Genomic DNA, 21,064 nt, shown 5'->3' on the forward strand with positions numbered 1-21,064 from the left:
TGAAATTCAAAAGTATAATTTAAAAAGAATATAAAGGCATTTTGTTAGCTTTTTTATTAAGAATATATAGTTCTTAAAGAACCATTTATTTTTTATCAATTTAATTATTTTTTATTTATATATGACAGCAGAATGCATTACAATCCTTATTACATATATAGAGCACGATTTTTCATATCTCTGGTAGTATACAAAGTATATTCACACCAATTCATGTCTTCATACATGTACTTTGGATAATGATGTCCATCACATTCCACCATCATTTCTAGCCCCATGCCCCTTCCCTTCACTTCCCATCCCTCTGCCCTATCTAGAATTCATCTATTCCTCCTATGCTCCCCCTCCCTACCCCACTATGAATCAGCTTCCTTATATCAGAGAAAACATTCGGCACTTGTTTTTTGGGGATTGGCTAACTTCACTTAGCATTATCTTCTTTGTTAGCTTTTTCGTTGAAGTATAATGTGCTTTCAGTGAAGTACATATTTTCAGTTCACAAATCTTAAATGTACAGCAAATGAGTTTTGCCTCTGTACACATTCATGTAACCACCAGCCAAGTGGAGAAATGTAACATTTACATTACACCAGAAGATTCTCTCATGCCCCAGCCCAAACAACAGCTCCCCAAAGGTAACCACTATTGACTCCAGCACCACAGATTACTTTTATTTATTCTTGAACTTCATGTAAATGGAATTAAGTGGTATGTTACTTTTGGTGTATATTTCACTTTTTTCACTCAACCATTATGTGTATGAGAATCATCCATGTTGCTGCATGCAGATGAAGTTCCTCCATTTTCATGGCTGAGTTATTATTTCATTATGTAAGTAGATCAAAATCTATTTTCCACATGGAGATTTGTGTTGGCTTTCATATTAAACTATTATGAATGTACTGATGTCCTTTCACTTATAATGGAGTTACACCCTGATAAGCCCATGATAAGATGAACATATACTAAGTCAAAAATGCATCCTATATACATAACCTACTGACCACCATAGCTTGGCAACACTGTCCACTGTATCAGTTGTTTACCCTTGCCTGGGAGCTGCAGATCATTGCTGCTGTCCAGCACCATGAGAGAGAACTGTACTACATATCACTAACAAGGAAAAAGATCAAATTTTAAAACTTAAAGTATGGTTTCTACTGAATGAGTATCTCTTTTGCACCATCCTAGGGTCAAAAAGTCATAAGTCAAATATCATTATAAGTCAGGGGGCATTTATAAGGATAATTGCAATAAACATTCCTATGTATGTCTTTGTTGGGCTCATTAGGAAAAATATTTCTTCCCAGCCAATATCAGAGAGTTCTCCCTGAAAAAAGTAGATGCTTTTCCTTTTTCCATTCAGGCTCCTGGTCAAAACAGACAAATAATTCAGGCATGATCACTTCCAGAGTTGTGCTGAATGAAGTCCATTCATACTGGTTCAGGAAAGACCATTGTTAAGCTTGAAGGAATTTGTCAATTGATTGAAAAGCACACAGATCATGTGAAAAGTTGATTTAGGAAAATTTTAGTTAAATCCAAAAAATAAATAAAAGAGGAGAGATGACTTCCAAACTCATTTGATGAGGCAACCAAAACTCTTGTTATGAAAGCCAAAGACATTACAAAAATACTACTGCCAATACACCTGATGACTATTTATACAAAAATCCTTAACAAAACTCCAGCAGACTGAATTCAACAGCACATTTAAAGAATTGTACAAAATAGCCAGGTGGGATATTTTCCTGGAATGCAAGTATGGTTCAACATATGAAAATCCATATACATATTTTTACATACGCACATGCACATACAAGCCAAATGAAGGGAAAAGAACTTATGATAAATTCCAATGATGCCTAAAAAACACTTGGGGAAAAAAATCCAACATCGTTTCATGATAACAACACTCAACAAACTAGGAATCAAAGAAAACCACTTCCAGTAGTCAACTACAGAAACAGAAGTAAAATGGGCATAGCAAGGGGATGGAAGAAAGGAAAACCAGAAGTTGTTAATGGCTGTAGAGTTTTAGTTTTGCAAGCTGAAAAGTTCTGGAGATTACTTGCACAAAAATGGGAATGTACTTAACCCCACTGAACTGTAAACTTAAAAATTACTTGTGTTATATTTTATGTTATATGTATTTTACCACAAATTTAAAATTTTTAATTATATGAATTATATTTAAAACAAAGGTAATAATCAAAGCTCATCACTTCCTAATTATTCTATTTTCTATGCTTTGATGTTGTTATATTTTCTTATATCCATATTATGGAAATACATGTAATAGTATGTGAGTGCACTTTGTAGGTTGAAATCACCATAGTAGTGGCAGCATTTATACCATGAAAATTGGCCAATACTGCAAATCAGAGTTTTATTTGATTTATTGTCAATGTTTAAGAAAGTGATAGGAGGGCTGGGGATGTGCTCAAGCATTAATGTGCTCAAGCATTAACGTGCTAGCTTGGCATGCGTGGGGCTCTGGGTTCGATCCTCAGCACCACATAAAAATAAAATAAAGATGTTGTGTCCACCAAAAACTGAAAAATAAATATTAAAAAAATTCTCTCTCTCTCTCTCTCTCTCTCTCTCTCTCTCTCTCTCTCTCTCTCTTAAAAAAAAAGAAAAGAAAGTGATAGGAATAAAAAGCAATGTCAATATCAAAAAAAATTTTTTTTTCAGTTTTCAAAAGCCATTATCCATTTCAGCAAATAGGTTGCTCAAGTTGTTGAATGAATGACTGAAGTTCTGGCATGTGTCTCCATTGTTTCACTTTCATCTGGCTTTTAAAGGAAAAGTAGCACTTCTGATGGTCCCACACCTATTTATCAGTTATAACCTATCAACACGGTGGTTTGACAGAAATCAAATGAAAGGCTTCTGCCAGAATTAGTGATTTGGAATTTATAGTAAAAATGGTAAATATTGAAAAAATTTGTCTATTTCACTATTAATAGTAAATTGTGTGCTACATACCCTTCTTTTCAGTAAGGTTTATAATAAACCACATACACAAAAACGGTTTTTCCCCAGAGAGTTTGTAACCAGTCCTTGACCAGCACACCCTGCTTACCCCTGTGCTGTGGTGTGGGAGTGGGATGAGGGCTAAGGCTGACCTATTTTGCTCTTCAGTGTCCTCTCTCAGGGACAGTGGTAAAGTCAGTGATAAAGTCTTGGTCTAGCATGCTCCAGGTCCTGAGTTCCATCCCCAGCACTGAAAAAAGGAAAATAAAATAAATAAAACAATGGCGTCTCCTTCTGAGACTCAGACTGCTCGTCTATAGAAAATAATGCATAATTATGGCTATGGTCACAAATGTTGCTTTCTCTCTTTGAGACACAAAGGACTTCCCCACTACTGCATCGAGCAGCTGGGATTACAGGCCTGCGCCACCGCGCCTGGGGGCCTGAACACATTCTTTGGGCAAACTTTCCAAGTTTAATAGATTTGCAACCTGCCCTCTTTTGAATACATGCATTGTAGGCACAAAGTTGTGGCAACCCCACTTTTCATAATTCTTGATCAGGAATAAGCTGAATAATGGAGCAATTCTGCTGGCCTATTTGTGGCCATGTGTGTGGCATGAAGCAGATTTGAATTCAACTAACTGTGGCTATTTTTTGGTTGCATGTGCATAAAGGAAACAAAGTGCCAATGTTACCATTTTCCTGACTTGGCCCATGTGGTGGTTGTCTAAGTTCTGAGTAACCTAGAGCAGCAAGGGTAATTCCAATGTTCAGGAATATTCAAGGCCAGCTTTGCCCCTCTACTTGTCCTGCCATTGAATCCTGCTACAGTTTTAGTACCAGGATCACCTCATTTGAAGATATATCAAAAGCAGTGTTATGGCTCATGTGTCTTAGGAATAGGCAACCAAGGAATGAAGTAGATCTACTATCTTCATTTTACCATGAAGGGACCTGAGGTAGATGGTGGTGATGACAATGATGACTAACAATTAAGCCCTCTTAATGGCTCCCAGAGAGGGGACCACCAGCCATCGGTGTCCAAGGTAAACAGGCTCTATCCTCATCTCCAGGGCCTTCTGTGGTCTCTGTTCCCAACCACCTCTCTGATCACATTGGCTCCATTTGTTAATTGATTAACTTCTAATAGGAAATAAATTTTTTGCCAAATGAATAAATAAGCAAAGCCTACGGAGTGATGAGGAAAACAGATATTAAACAATCACATAAATGAATATGATTACAACACGTGATAAAGGCTATCTCAATAAGGTAAAGCCTGTCTGGGGATTGGATGAGAGTGGGTAGGGACAAATTTCTGACATTTAAACTGAGACCTGAAGGATGAGAAACAGCTGGCCAGGCAAAGAATGTGGGGAAAGAGAGTCCTAGGCATGGGGGAACAGGATGTGCAAAGACCCTGAGGTAGGGAGGGCATGGTAAGTTGAGGAACCAGGAGGAGACTGCAGTGGCTCTAGTATGATTAATAGAGAGAGAGTGGCTCAAGAGGACACTGCATTTGTAGGAAGACAAGACATTAGGGCCTTGGTAATTGGTAAAGGGTTTGGGATTGCATTTTACACAAGGGGAATCTGTTGTTTTGAGGAGATTTTCATGATTAGATTTATTCTTGAATAGTTTTGAAAACCACTTATAGAGTAGATGGGGTGGAGTGGAGGGGAGAGGCCAAATGGCAGCCCAGTTAGCATGCTAATGGGATACTGCAGGCAAGAGATGATTTCTTGGACTCAAATTTTGGCTGTGGCTGGGGAACTGTAGTACAGCAAGCAGACGGGTATGACATGGATTTGGGAAATGGGACCAGTAGGACTGGTTAATGAACTGGAAAAGAGGGAGAGGAAAATGTTCAGAACAACTCCTACCATGACACCATGAGAACAATAGGATGACACAGAGGGCAAGTTGGGGAGGAGAGATAAGGAGCAGAATGTTACGACAGAATGTGCAGGAGACATGCAAGTCCAGGAGGCAGTTGTGTGAGCCTCGAGTTCAAGAAGGGACCTGGGAGCATATATTTGACTCTTGACATTATGCCAATGGCATCTGAAAATGATGAAGTAGACCTGGGAATGAGGGAGCTAGGAGAAGAGAAGTCAGCCTTGGAGGAAGCTGCCAACTCACAGACCAGGAGGAGCAGCCAAGAGGTAGAAGGCTGTCTCCATGGAAACAGAGGGAGGGAGGCTGAAGGGAAGGAGGGGTGAACAAGGAGGGAACACCTCTGCCGATGGACATCTAAGAGAAGGACATTTAAGAGGAGAGTGGAGAAGAGTCCATCCAATTTGGGGCAGTGTCTGTGACGTGGCTGGTGTGGAAATCCTATACAGAAGGGGGAAATGGTGGCAGTAGCCTCCATTTGTTTGTGAAGGGGAGGGCTGAAGCTGGAAGGAGAGTCTTTTAAAGATGGAAGATAATACTGGGCATTTGGAATGCTGAGGGAAGTTGTCAAGGATGCACTTAAGCCCAGGATGAGGGCCTGACTTATCTGTGAGAGCCTGCTCTAATCCCAGCCCTGTCACTAACGGATGTGATATCCTGGCCAAGGAGATGGAATCTGATTAAAGTGCCGCAGTACTGGGGCTTAGTGCTGTGGCAGGTGCACTGGTCACCAAGGCCTTAACCTCACATTTGACTTGTACTTCCCCCTCATCCCCTGCCCTCTCAGCTGCCAATTCCCATTTCCCATTTTCATTCTTTTCTTTTTTCTTTTTTTTTTTTTTTTGGAGAGTGGGGTGGGTACCCAGGATTGAACTCAGGGGCATTCAACCACTGAGCCACATCTCCAGCCCTAATTTGTATTCTATTTAGAGACAGAGTCTCACTGAGTGGCTTAGGACCTTGCTTCTGCTGAGGCTGGCTTTGAACTCATGATCCTCCTGCCTCCGCCTCACAAGCCACTGGGATTACAGGCATGTGCCACTGTGCCTGGCACAATTCCCATTTTCAATGTGTCTCATCAAAAGTACATTCCCTATCCCCCGGTTCCCTGCTGTCATCTTAAGCCTGGGTAATGTAAAAGCCTCCACAGGTCTCTAGGAGGCCTCTAATTTCTCTCCAAGCAGGCATGCTTCCTGCATCTAAAGCTCAGCTCCAATCACCTCACCAGTATAGCAATGAGAGGCACATCCTTTTGACTAAATTTCCCCATTTGTAAAAGTGGTAAGACACTAATATAGAAATCCTGAATTCAGCTGAAATATATGCATTATCTACTGCCAACAGGAAAAAAAAAACTAGCGTGTTAGTCAGCATTCTGTTGCTGGGTCAGAATCCCTAAGAAATCAACTTAAAAGAAGAAAAGATTTATTTTGGCTCACAGTTTCAGAGGTTTCATTCAAACCATGGCTGGTTGACTCTCTTGCTTTGGAGCCTGTTGTGAAGCAGAACATCATGGTGAGGAATCTGTGGTGGTAAAAAGCTGCTGACCTCATGGTGACTGGGAAACAAAGTAAGAGGGGAAAAAAAGAGGTTTGGGTCCCAATATTCCCTTGAAGGTACACCCCGAGTGACTTAACTTTTTCCCACCAGGTCCCACCTCCTGAGAATTCCATCTCGAGCTGATGACCAGACTTTTAGCACATGGGTCTTTGCATTACATTTAAGATCCAAATAACAGCTGGTAAATCTTTATGGTTGAAAGCAAACAACAGCAATAAAAACTAACTTAGCTCATTAGGAAAAGTATATCCCACAAGAATCTTGGCTTTTTATAAGATTTCAAGGAGAGGGCTGGGGATGTGGCTCAAGCGGTAGCGCGCTCGCCTGGCATGCGTGCGGCCCGGGTTCGATCCTCAGCACCACATACAAACAAAAGATGTTGTGTCCGCCAAGAACTAAAAAATAAATATTAAAAATTCTCTCTCTCTATCTCTCTCTCACCTCTCTCTCTCTCTTTAAAAAAAAAAAAAGAAAAAAAAAAAAAAGATTTCAAGGAGAAAGTGGGACCCTGACTGTTGGAATATCTGTTGAGAAAGAGTGAGAGAGGGAGAGAGAGAGGTTGAGACATAGATTATTGAAACTTTCAGAGGAAAATCTGCATCTCTTCCCATTTTTCCAGATCCTCCCTCTTGTTTATATACCCATGTCCTGTTTTGTTTTTCTTTCACACCAAATATTAAAAATGAACAGAGAGAGAAGAGAGATGATTCCATTCCCGAGGCTTCTGACATCTGTTTGTCACTTTGTTCTTCATGAGAACTGACCGGCTGACTCTAGATAGTTAGTTGTCAAGAAAAAGAGCCTAAGTTCCCCCACAGTTTCACCCAGCATGCAGTGAAGTAAAAGAGTTACCCAGGCCAAAGATGACAGTCCACTTCACCTAGGGGGATTGGCTGCAAATTAAACATTGTGGTGAATAGAGGATCCTTCTCTTAACAAAATATGTTGAATGGAAACCAATATTTAAATAACAGATCCATTTCTATGACAAAGTAATTAGTCTTTAAATTTTCAAAATGTTCTGCTCTTTTTATTTCTTTCCAGGGCTAGGGATGCAACTCAAGGCTTGGCATGTGCCAGAAAAGAGCTCTACCACTGAGTTACATTCCCAGCTTCAGGGGCTGCTCATGGAGTGCTGATGTCCTGTGCTCCAGAAGCAGGCCTGCCTGTGAACTGCCCATAGAGGGATGCGGGCAGCACGGTAAAGACCTGGGCTCAGTAGCACTGTGATCTAGAGAGCCCCTTTTGAAAACTTGAGCTGTGTGCTGTTTTCCATTTTCAGGACTTTGAAAATGTGCTCAGCATTTTTTACAGAAAACAGACAAGATGACTCCAGGCTATGAGTGATACCACTCGGGATAATTATTCCTAATGGCCTCTCAGATGCTTTGGGGCTTGTCCCAGACAATGCATTTAGTATGACTTATTACATCGTCAGCCACACACCAGAGTCTTCTTTAAAATGTAATTCTAGAGATAATTTTTCATCTAATTTAAATCATTTAAAGTGTTTAAGTAATAAACACTTTATTAAGAGGTAGGTAGCAATAACAATGTCCTGAAGAAATATGATAAGACCTTTTCAGTAGCTCAGCTGACATATGTTTATTTAGGGACATGAGTGATGGCAGCCATGTGCATGAAGAGTATTGGCATAACTGGTAACAGTAGTTGTAATAATAAGGCTACAATTTAATAATTTATCTTTTCATTAAAAAGATTTAAATAAAATAATTTAAAATTTAGATTAGATATATTTATATGTTTGTGCATATTTATATGAGGAGAAAAAGATGAATGTAAACCTAATTTTTAAAAAGTTGTCTGTCACTGGGTTAATATAGCAGATTGAGGACATGTTTCTTTGAGTGAAAAATGTAAATTCTGAATATCCAAGTTAAGGAATATAAAACTTTGTCCATCACAGACAAGATTTACACACACATACATATACTCTCCCTCTCTCTCTCTCTCTCTCTCTCTCTCTCTCTCTCTCTCTCTTCTGGTAAGGAGTATTAAAATGAGGCTCCATGTTTTTCTTTATATACTTCTAAAGTTTTATTATTTTTATCCTAGCCCTTATTTTTAAAAGGTGCTGTATATTTTGAAATAATGATTTTTTGTGTGTGTACTTGGGAGGCAACCCAGAGGCACCTAACAACTGTGCCACATTCCCAGCCCTTTTTTTATATTTTATTTAAAGATGAGGTCTTGCTAAATTGCTTTAGGGAGGGCCTCACTAAATTGGTGAGTCTGACTTTGAACTCTCAATCCTCCTGCCTCAGCCTCCAGAGCCTCTGGGATTACAGGCATGCACCAACCACTATGCCCAGCAATCATGAGATTTCAAAAGTGGCATTTTATATTTATCTTTTAAATTGAGATCATTTGATAAAGGAGTGGAAGACAAAAGAAATAAAGAAAAAGTGAGGAAAAAAGAATCTAAAGCAAAAATAAGGTTGATTGTGGAGTCTTTGAGCAACTTTGGAGAACATTTAGAAGAATTCTACAGCAATTTGAAAATTCAGTTATAAAATGTCCTTAACAATCAATGATTTAGAACCAACTTCTACAGAATCACATACAGGCCACTTTAGTTTTAGTCATTCTGGCAAATGTTTAAAGAAATATGTAACTCATATTTTGAGACTTAATTGGACTGAAAAGTAACACTGGTGTGTGTGGAATTCTGTGCTCATTGAATCAGAGTCTAAAACTGCTCAGGAGCGTGTGGCACTAGCGCTGCTGGCAGCCATCTTGCCGCCATCTGGAGTTTACAAATGAAGCCAACAGAGCTTCATCGTTTGCTCAAGTCATTTGAGACTATGAATCAAGTCAGACTGGATATTTCCATTATTTAAGTCAATTACCACTCCCCCCTTTTTGTGTGTGTTTAAATAAGTAAATAGTTCAGTTGTCCCATTGCCAAAAAGAAAGTGCCTTGACTTGTTGGCTTTAAGATGAATAGTCATATGCTATTCTGTGTTACATTTATGGTGTTCTTGTAAAGGTAAAGTGTACAGGCATCTCCCAAACACCACCACTTTTCTCCCCTCGGGAGTGACCTCGTGTTGCCCTCTTTCTCTCTCGACTCTGAGTCATCTCTAAGTACCTCTATCTCCCAGTGCATTGGACCACCCCATTCTCTTTATTCTTCAACACAGGCAAGGAACTTGAGGAGAACTGTATTCCTGTTACTGGTGTCCGGAGGCTATCATGAAAAAGGTGATAAATATTCAAGTCAGCCTGACTTGTCCCTATGGTGGATATTACTAATAAATCTTTCTCCTCCAGTGAACCTAGAAAGTTTTTTCATTTAGTGTTCCAGGGAAGCCATTATAAATTAATTATCAGGAACATGAAAATGAAAATTTATTGTCCACCCTTCATTTGGTTTAGATACCCACTGCATGGTGTCACAGACAGTCCTTATTAAGTGCCTTTCCCTTTGTGATTGGGACTCAGACCTTGATGACAACTCAATTCATCTACCAGCTCCAACCAGATAATTTATCAAGAGGTATCATCTGGGCTTGAGTCTAGAACCTCATTTCTCTCCTCTCTCTGGTCCTAGGAAGTATTGTTTTCTTGTTGCCCTATCCATTAGAGGAGCAATATTGTTGAGTCTGTGTGGCATGCCAGACAGTGGCGGTTTGCTCATTTTCTTTATATTTCAGCCCTATTCTAATGTACCTCCCTTTCTGAAGCTAGAATAGGAGAGGACATTTCACAAACTCCCAAGTAGCTAAGGTTCTGCATGAGAGTTAGATTCTGCTAATTAGATGAACATGCAAGACTTGGATTTAGAAAGGAGTTCAGTGGGAGGAAAGGCGGGGCGTGAGGGCTCCAACTTGTGGGGGTGCACTGTGGTTGAGTCAGGGTGCTTCTGCACCAGCAGTTCTGCCAGTTCAGCAGATGGCTTGCTGATGCTCCCCTGGCACCCACTGCTTGATTGTGGCCTTAGGGGCTGGAAGCTTAGCATAGAGTCTGCTTCTTCCATCCTCAAACCCTTCCTTCATCCATCCAATATCCTGTCATAAACCACTTTCAGCTTATACCACAATTAAAAGTGGTGGATGCAGGTTGCAGTCCTGGGACACTTCCCAACAACCTGTCCATTGGCCATTGATTCTTCCATCTGATATCGCCCCACTCTTACTAATCTGTTGACCTGCAAAGACTAAAAATGCTGATCCACACCAGATAATCTAGTTTTCAATAAATAAAAAACAAAATATGGGGATGGCTCAGTGATAGAGCACTTGCCTAGAAGGTACACTGCAATATATATATATACATATATATATATATATATATATATGTATATATATATATTCTTCTATATTAAATTTATCTCTAGCTACTGAAGACTTACCATATGTATATCTGAATATAGAAGAATACAGAGGGCTATTTAAGTGACTTATTTTGATTACTTCAGATAATTGTTTCTTTTAAAAATTGGAAAACTGCTAGATGCAGTAGCACATGCTTGTAATCCCAGTGGCTCTGGAGGCTGAGGCAGGAGGATTGCGAGTTAAAGCCAGCCTCAGCAAAAGCGAGGTGCCAAGCAACTCAGTGAGACCCTGTTTCTAAATAAAATATTAAATAGGTTTCTGGATATGGCTCAGTGGTTGAGTGCCCCTGAGTTCAATCCTGGGTACCAAAAAAAAAAGCAGGAAAATTAATTTGGAGCATAGGAAGAAAATTAAAATCATAAATATAATTTTAAATATCCATTAAAATGGCTCCTATGCATTCTAAATATTTCTGTTGAGAAATTTTTTTCTCACTGCATTTCTAACCGATATATGACCACTATCTCCCCTCAAACCATTCAGGAGATGCTAGTAGACATGATATCAGGATTTAGGAAGCATTATTTTCAGAGACAATGTTCTTAATTCATAAGACAACTTCAACATAATAAACACTCATTGATAGAAAGCCAGTGCTCTGAATGAGTTTAGTGAGAAGAGATGTTTTCTTCTGATAAACATTTTAAAAGGAGGATGAAGAGGAAGTGGGGAAAGTAGCTTTACCTAATAAACACCTTCCAAAGCCAAAGGGTCAAAGTCAGCATCAGCAGTGATAATGCCTGTGGATAGTTTGTACACTTGATGTGATGTGATGAGAACAGCACTTGACCTTCCTCCGCAAACCCATAACCCTAGCTTAATCATGAGAAAAACACACAAATCGCAGTAGAAGGGCATTCTACAGACACCTGGCTGTAGAAACCTTCCAGATCATTTAAAAAAAAAAAAAGGAAAGTCTGAACAACTGTCACAGTCAAGAGGAGTCTAAAGAGACACGAGGCGATATGTGGTGGTATCCTGATGGGATTCTGGGATAGAAAAAGGACTCTAGTTCAAAAATAAAAGACTCAGGAGCTGGAGGTGTAGCTCAGTGGCTGAGAACATGCTTAGTGTGCATGAAGCCCTGGGTTCAATTCCTCTCACCACAAACAAACAAATAAGAGGAAATCTGAGTATGGACTTTAGTTGATAATAATATGTCAATATTGGTTCATCATTTCTGACAAGTATCCCATCCTGAAATAAGATGGAATATTAGAGGAAATTGGGTATGAATTATATGGAACTTTCTGTACTGTCACCATAGTAATTTTGTAAATCTAAATTTCATCTAAATAAAAAGTACATTGAGAGGGAGAAAAGAGGCTTATAGCTGTTGCCATAAAAGAAAACTTAGCCAGAAGGTCAGGATAATCCAGTGCTTGAATGTCCAAACTTGGAGCAACTGGCTGTTTTCTTTCATTTCATTTTTGTAACTAAGACAAGCCTGAAGAAGATTGACGATGCCTTGAAAGTTTCCAAGGAGTATTTCAGTGATTTTGTAAAATGTAGCCATGGAATTCAGTTGCATTGCTCATTAATTCTGATGCACGGGTTGCTTGATGATAATGGTATATCCCAGTGTACTTTCCATCAATGTTTATGCCTATCAATCATGTTCTTTTATTTCTTTTATAATTATTGTCAGTAGGCTTTAAATGGAAATGTGCACACACAAAATTTTAATGGATAAAATAGCACATTGCCTCTCATAACATTTCTATGCACACTCAATGGAAACTGGAGGGATTGTATGAAGGTTTTCTCACTATGGTACCTTTTCAAAATTTGGCCAAGGAAAGTAACACTAACAGTATAATGAGGTACATATGCGTATTGTGCCTCATTGTGTGAAACCAGGACACAAGGACTCATAGATTTTGGGATTTTAATTCATTCAATAATCACAAAACACTAGAATCTTTATCATCTTAGTCTCTCCCCAACTCTCTAGACTTACAATGATGAAGACTGACCATATCTCTAAAGGCTTGTAGTAATGCACATAAAGAAATAAAAAAGGAAAATACTACTTTTATTCTACCTTGAAAAGGTACAATATTTCAAAACTTAAAAATTCTAGCCAGCAGTTGGGCACAGTAGCACATGCCTATAATCTGAGCGACTTGGAAGGCTGAGGCAGGAGGACTGCAAGTTCAAGATCAGCCTCAGCAACTCAGCTAGGCCCTAAACAACTTAGCAAGATCCTGTCTCAAAATAAAAAAAAAAAAGGACTGGGGATGTCAATGGTTAAGGACCACTGGGTTCAATCCCTAGCACTGTAAATAAATAAATAGTTAGATAGATAGTATGCCAGCACAAGACCCTGAGTTCAATCTCCAACACCACCACCAAAAAAAAAAAAAAAAAAAAAAAAAATTCCAGCCAGCAGAAACAGGATTGGGGAGACAGCTGGAATTTTTTTCCAGAAACTGTAGTTGGGGGAAAAAAAAAAAAACGCACTTGAAGACAAGGTCAGTCTGCAGCTGTTAGACCAGCCTTGCCGGAAATAGGATCAGCTAGAGTGCAGAGCATGAAAATCCATTAGGAATAGGGTCAGAAAAGAGGGAAGGAGCCAAGAAGGGACAGCCATCTATTTGATCTGTACTATTTGACAGAGCATGCTGGGCATGTTAGGTTCATTATCCCACAAGATCTATAAAATAGGTATCCTTTATGTCTTAGGAAACAAATGTATAGAGGTTAAGTTGAAAAGAATCAATTGCTCATAAGGGACAAAGCCAAGAATCCAACCTTGGTGCATTTGAGTCCAGTCTAAAACTAAAAGCTATATAATCCTTACCTTATTGGTGTGTACTGTGCTATGACCTGAATGTGGGTCCTCAGAAATCACAATAATAATTTGCTGTAAAGGATTTCTGTAACTTTTTTCAAGTACTTTTTCTATCTACAATTTTTATTTTTGTGCAGTTTGTACAGGGTGATGTCAATAGGCACTAACTACTAAACTGAATCCTACGTTTCCATCTCTGCCAACTCTCTTGTCCTAAAGCCTGAAGTCTCTAACGGGTCTTCTGGAGGCCTGAACATGGGTGAACTGATTTTTAAAGCAAGGCATTGAGCAAGATTCAGACAGTAATTACCTCCCAGGTAATTGCTCAACTCTTGTGTGGTGCCTCGCAAGCCCAGTCTCCAGATATATAGGTACGTGCAGAGTGAAGAGTCTTGACATGATGGGATCTGCCACTGCCTGTATAGACTCCTGCCACCCCAAAGGGGATGATTGGAAGATAACTGGATGGGCCATGCCAGAGTTTTGTGATCGCACATGGACACAGCCCTAGAGAGTTAGAACCAAAAGATCTTAACAGGCGCTGACATTTACACAAGATTGTTTTGAAAGTTTGGAATAAATCTATAGATAGAGCACTGAGAAACATGAATGTTAACTATGACTATGTAAAGTTGAACGTACCCTGCGAGGGAAAGGAGACGTAGAGAGAGATGGAACAAGGTCCTGTTTTGTTTCACAGAGGCCTTCTGAGCTGTTTGATATTTTAACCAGGTTGTATGCAACAAGATTAGGTACATACTAAAAGACATTTACAAATCATTTCTGACCCCCAGAGTTCAGTGGCAAAGGACAGAAAGCAACACTGGCTTTTAGCATATAAGGGATTGTATTTGAAGGTGCCGTATAAGCATTGATTATATGTTTTTCTTAATCCTTTCCTGCTATTTAAAGTTTAAATAATCAGCTGTTTACCAACCTGTCTCAGAAAGTTCTAAGGCAAGGTATAGTTATCAAGAGAAGCACTTCTGAAGGGTAAACTGGAATTACTCAGAATCAGACCTTGTAGTCAAGGGCTGGCAGGAGCCAAGTTCAGTGACCAGGCTCTCCATAACGAGTTCTCCACCAAATAGGGATATGGGGGTAGTGTAGATTTGTCACAACCTGCACTTATTTTTTGGCCTCACAGGATGAAGAAACCAGGAATAATTCCTATGTGGAAGCAAGCAGGTTCAGGGCAGACTCAGTTCAGCTGGACTGGTCAAGGTGCCTCTTGTGGACAGTTGGGTAGTCACCCCCCTCTTTGTTAGAATACTTTTTTTTTTTTAGAATACTTTTTATGACCTTAGATCATTTTAGATTTGTTTTGTAGAAGGCTTTTCCTGGAGAGGGAATTCTAAAGCAAAGATGTCAGAAGTGTCTGCAGGAGACGTTAGGACACAGTGTTCTAATAACAATTTTTGGCTGCAGCCTGTGAGCTGTCAGGCATCCTCCTGGGACTCAGGGTGAAGTTCCTGAACAGAGGAAGAAGCCCTGAAAGGACATTGCTAGCTGCAGGTATCCAGGGAAAGTGCTCGCCGCACACCCAAGAGGAGCACTGGGAAGACATCATACCTGCAGCTATAATTTTCCTTTTTCTTCAGGTGAATCCATGGGAGACTACTGAGACTGTTAGAAACCCATATGTTGTTTCTTTCTTTCTTTTTTGATAATTTTTTAAATATTTATTTTTTAGTTATAGTTGGACACAATATCTTTATTTTATTTATTTATTTTTATGTGGTGCTGAGGGCCTAGCACATGCTAGACGAGCACTCTACCGGTGAGCCACAACCCCAGCCCCCATACATTGTTTCTTCAAGGGCTATTCCAACAGCAGAAGAATGGATACTTCTCATGCTCCTTTGGAAGCCTTTTCAGTCATCAAATGGAAGGTAAAGGTTGAGTTTTTGTTTTCCAAAAGGAACTCAAGTATCTCAACTAATTTGTCTTTTTTATTTTTTGGATACTGAGAATTGAACTCAGGAGTACTCAACCACTGAGCCACATCCTCAGCCTATTTTGTATTTTATTTAGAGACAGGGTCTCACTGAGTTGCTTGGCGCCTCGCCTTTGCTGAGGCTGGCTTTGAAATCACCATCTTCCTGCCTCAGCCTCCTAAGCTGCTGGGATTACAGGTGTGCACCACCACGCCCAGCCTAATTTGTCTTTAAAAGCATCCTTTACTATGCCAACCTTTACTATTTAAAAATACTATTATAATGTTACTTTTTCCTTTAGGTTTATAAATGCAGAATTCAAAATGGTTTTTTCTTGATAGATTTTTTTTCCTACAATGAGGACTATGCAGTTCAGGGTGACCCTATGATTTAAGCTGTCTGGATTTAGTGAGCTGGGGGGCTACTTAAAAGAGAGATTATTCTTTTAAGAGCAAAAGTATTCACTTAAAGACACAGTTATGCCAACCAATATCAAAGAACACTTTAGTTCAAAAGATCATGCTTTCTCAAAAATGTAAAGAAAGAGTCATCCATTCAACAAATACTTATAGGGCACCACTCTGTGGCAGATGCTGTTTGCAGCCTGGGAATACAGTACAGAACCTATGCTTGCTTTCTTTTCTTTTTTCTTTTTCTTTTTTTTTTCAGTGCTGGGGGTGCAACCCAGAGCAACCCAGAGTCTCCCACTTTCTAGGCAAGCACTCTACCACTGAGCTACACCCCCAGCCTGTTCTCATATTCCAGTGGCAGAAGATAGTTAACAAACATTCAAGAAAACTATACACAATTACACAATGTTAAATGATAACAGAGCTGTGGAAGAAAGCAAAGCAGGGAAAGAGGTTATGTGTGTTGGTGAGTGGGGAGGTTGCAATTCCAAATAGGGTAGTCACGAAGGCTTCGCTGAGAGCATGACATTTGAGCCAAGACCTGAAACTGGGAGGAACACGGGCATGTGCAAATCTATACAAGGAACTACCTGAAGGCCAACGTGATAAGAATAGAACACGGGAAGACAGAGCCGTCAAGGTGGTGGCAACAGGTGGTAATGTGGGGACAGGGGAGCATAGACAGGGTGTACAGGACCCTGAAGTGCATTTCATAAGGACGGTGACTTTTCTCTGAGCAAAACGGGAAGCCAGTTCAAAGTGTTCTAGCACAGAAATGACACACAATCTGTTTTAGCATGGAAAACACTGCTCTGGCTGCTGTTTTGAGAATAAACTGGTGTTGGGAGTGGTATAATCCAAAGCAGGGAGAGCAGCCTGAAGGTTATTTCAACAAGCTAAGAAAGATCACAGCAGCTTGAATCATGTTGGTGATAAGTAATAGATAAAATCTGGGTGTATTTTGAAGACAGAGTCAACAGGATTTGCTGAGATTGAATGTAAGATGTGAAAGAAAACGGAGTCAAAGATGATGCTAAATGTTGGGTGGACTGTATTAGCTTGCACTGCCATAACAAAAGACCATTGACTCCATGATTTAAACAACAAAAATTTATTTTGCACTGTTCTGGATGCTGGGAAGTCCAGCAGGGTCTATTTCTGGTGAGATTTCTCTTTCTGATGTGCAGAGAATTATCCTCTTGTATCCTCATGTGATAAGAGAGAGCTCTAATGTCTCTTCCTACTTTATAAAGGATACCAGTACCACTTTTATCAGATCAAGTCTCCACTGTGATGACTTTTTTTTTTTTTTTAACTTAATCACCTCTTTAAAGGCCTTATCTCTAAATAAGGTCACTTGGGGGAGGTTAGGACTTCAACATATGCATCTCTGTGTGTTGAAGGAACACATACTTCAGTCTATAACAGCAACAAAATGAGAAGTTATGTGAGAAGTGAGTTTAGGGAGAAAGAGCAGGAGTTCCATGCTGGACACGTGAAATTTAAAATACTTGTTCAACAAGACAGTTGACCATAAAATTTGGAACGAAAGCAACAGTTTTACTTTTCTTGCCTCGAAATGTAAAACTGAGAGACATCAGCTCATTGGTGGCAAGGAGACTAAATGAGATCACCTAGTGAAGAGAAGAGGCCAATGGCTAGCCCTGAAGCACACCACAGGCAGTTTTGGAGTGAGGAGGAACAACACAGTGGACTTGAAAGGAGCAACCAGGGATGTAGAAAGACAACTAGGGGTGTGCAGCCTCCTAGAAGCCAATTTCTTTTTTTAGGGGGGGAGAGCATTACCAGGGATTGAACTCAGAGGCACTCAACCACTGAGCCACATCCCCAGCCCTATTTTGTATTTTGTTTAGAGTCAGGGTCTCACTGAGTTGCTTAGCGCCTTACCATTGCTGAGGCTGCCTTTGAACTCACAGTTCTCCTGCCTTAGCCTCCTGAGCCCCTGGGATTACAGGCATGTGCCACCATGCCTGACCCAGAAGCCAATTTCTGATAATTGTGTAAGGAAGAGGGGCTGATTGATTGTGCCAAGGGGTATAGATGGGTCAAGAAAGAGGACTGAGAAGTGAATCTCAAACTATCATCACGGTGGCAAAATACCTGAGAGAGTCAACTTATAAGACAGATGGTTTTATTTTGGCTCATAGTTTCAGAGGTTTCAGTCCATGGCCATGTGGCCCTTGTTGCCTCTGGGCCTATAGCAAGGAAGAACATCATGGTAGGAGCATGTAACAGAGGAAGATGTTCGCCTCATGGCAGCCAGGAAGCAAAGAGAGACCGGAAAGGTTCGGTGTCCCAGGACCCTCTTTAAAGGCACACCCCCAATAACCTAACCTCCTTCCACTAGGCCCACCTCTTATAGGTTTCACTATGTCCCGATAGCACCACAGAACCTTTGGGGGACACTCAAAATCCAAACTATGGTGTGTATATACTGCTCCTAAAGGTCATTGGGCAACTTGAAAATGGTAATTTCATCAGGGGCAAAGCCTGACTGGAGAAGGCTCTGGAGAGAATGGTATGAGGTACGTTGGAAATGGAGTCTATGTCAACATTTTCAGAGTTGTGCTACAAATGAAGGAGAGGAACGATGCAGTCACTGAATGAGCTTATGTGTTGTCTCATTACTGTGACTAAAATATCTGACAAGAACAACTTAAAGAAGGAAAAGTTTATTTTGGGCTCACGGCTTCAGAGGTTCAGTGCATGGTTGGTTAATTCCATTGCTCTGGGCCTGATGATGGAAGAGGATGGTGAAGGAAAGTTTCTCAGCTTATGTCAGCTTATTCTCAGCCAGGAAGAAGAGAGGAGGCAGGGTGGGGGAGAGAAAGGAACCAGGGACAAGACATAATCTCCAGGGGCACATCCCCTGTGACCTACCTCCTCTAGCCATGCCCCACTTGCCTAAGGTTACCACACAGTAGTCCATTCAAATTATTAATTCAAACGGATTAATCCACTGATGAGGTTGCAGCTCTCATAATCTAATCACTTCACCTCCAAACATTCCTGCATTACCTAACACATCACATGAGCTTTTCTGGGGACACATTGTATCCACATCATAACAACTCATGTGCCAAGGAGGAATTTTTTTGGTGAAGAAAAAAACACAACATGTTTACATGGGGGTAAATAAAAAGAGGGAAGAATGATATTGATAATTTACAATTTATTTTCTTTCTAGCTCATTAACTCATGTGTGTATGTGTGTGTGTGTGTGTATGTGTGTGTGTGTGTGTATGTGTGTGTGTATCTTGCTGGTGATTAAACCCTGGACCTCATGCTTGCTAGCTAAGTGCTATATCACTGAACTACACCCACAGCCTAAAAGTTTCACTTAAAATACTGAAACTTGTTTAAAACAGAACTTGGCAACTAACATCTTCATCCTAAGTATAACTTCCCTTCCACTCCTTTTGAATGATGGTTAACTTTCATGGAGTATTATCTGCCAGGGACCCTTCTGAATGCTCTACATCTATTAATTGACTTAATCCTCAAAACAACCCAGAAAAATATATCATATTATTGTCTTTATGTTATGGGTGCAGAAGCTGAGAGCAGTTTAGGTAATTGTCTAAGTTCATACAGAAAGACCTAAAACAGCTCAAGTAAGTTAGTTTCTGAAATTCATGGTCTTAATCATCATTGACTCAGGGAAGAAATGGCTTTTATTTTTCAGGTATTCATGTCCCAAATTGCTATTTGCTGTCTTTCAAGCCCCTCCATCCTTGTCACAGGATCAGCCTATGTTAGTGTCTCCCAGTAGTACTTCGATATCAGGGCCACATACTGATATGACTGATATACTACATAGTGATATACTACATACTGATATGACTGATATACTACATAGTGATATACTACACACTGATATGACTGATATACTACATAGTGATATACTACATACTGTTATGACTGATATACTACATAGTGATATACTACACACTGATATGACTGATATACTACATAGTGATATACTACACACTGATATGACTGATATACTACATAGTGATATACTACACACTGATATGACTGATATACTACATAGTGATATACTATATACTGATATGACTGATATACTACATAGTGATATACTACATACTGATATGACTGATATACTACATAGTGATATACTACATACTGATATGACTGATATACTACATAGTGATATACTACATACTGATATGACTGCTCTTTATTCAGAAATGTCCTTGTTGCCTACTCTTTTTTAACCAGAAGATCCAAATCGTTCTGAGCCTTTCTCACTGCAGTCTCTTCCCTATGTGATCTATGAATGAGGAAAACTAAATTTAGCCTTTCCCTTATGATCCCATACTATTCATATCTTGCTTCTGATACAAAACTTCAGTTATAAAAATTTCACCAAATACCAGGAAATATTTTCCCTGAAAGGCCTATCTTTCCTTCAGGATAAAGCATTTTAAAACACCCCAGCAGAACTTGAAAAGATGCCCCCTATTTGAGTGACTTCAGAGGCACAGGCAGCCAGGCACACACCTGCCCCGATCACAGGCCCACCACACAGCCTTGAAGAGGCTTTTCCCTCTCCCACCAAGGGCACTCGCTCTGAAGCCACCACCAAAGGCTGGCACACGGGTGCCGATGTTGTCAGTCCGCATCCGGGCCAACAGGGTTCCAGGAGAAGATAGGTCATATTGTGAAAGTAGCCATCATTTTAGTGCCTTGGACGTGATACTTCTTCCTCTGCTATTACTTCTGTATTCTGTTCATGGTGGTTTGTGATGCTGACCTCTCTCTCTCTCTCCCAGGATTCCAGTTGACAAAATCATGATACATTTGTTGGCCTTGATTCGGACGCCATCCAGCCCTCTGCAGCGAGCAGAGTTTCATTCCTCCTCGGTGAGCAGGGCCTCTTTTTTCCTGCCCTCTTAGGCACCAGAATCAGGACAGGATCAGCAGAAAGAACCGTGGGAGGAAACAAATATCCAGGGCCAGGTGGTCATAGATCGACCTCAGAATGGCTCAGGCTGACTCCCAAGGCCTAGTCCTGGCCCCCAGCCCGCGATGACAGAATCAGAATGGAAGGGGCAAGGACTAGCATCTCAATTCTCACCCTGG

The 21,064-nt window shown here is 40.2% G+C and overlaps 1 pseudogene; it reads right to left on the reverse strand.

Annotated features, from left to right (window-relative positions):
* The window catches only part of LOC113177136 (mitochondrial calcium uniporter regulator 1 pseudogene), a 57,573-nt pseudogene extending 36,969 nt beyond the window's left edge, over positions 1–20,604 (reverse strand).
* Between the last annotated feature and the right edge of the window lie 460 nt (positions 20,605–21,064).

Source organism: Urocitellus parryii, chromosome 9, assembly GCF_045843805.1.
Source record: "Urocitellus parryii isolate mUroPar1 chromosome 9, mUroPar1.hap1, whole genome shotgun sequence".
Lineage (NCBI taxonomy): Eukaryota > Metazoa > Chordata > Mammalia > Rodentia > Sciuridae > Urocitellus > Urocitellus parryii.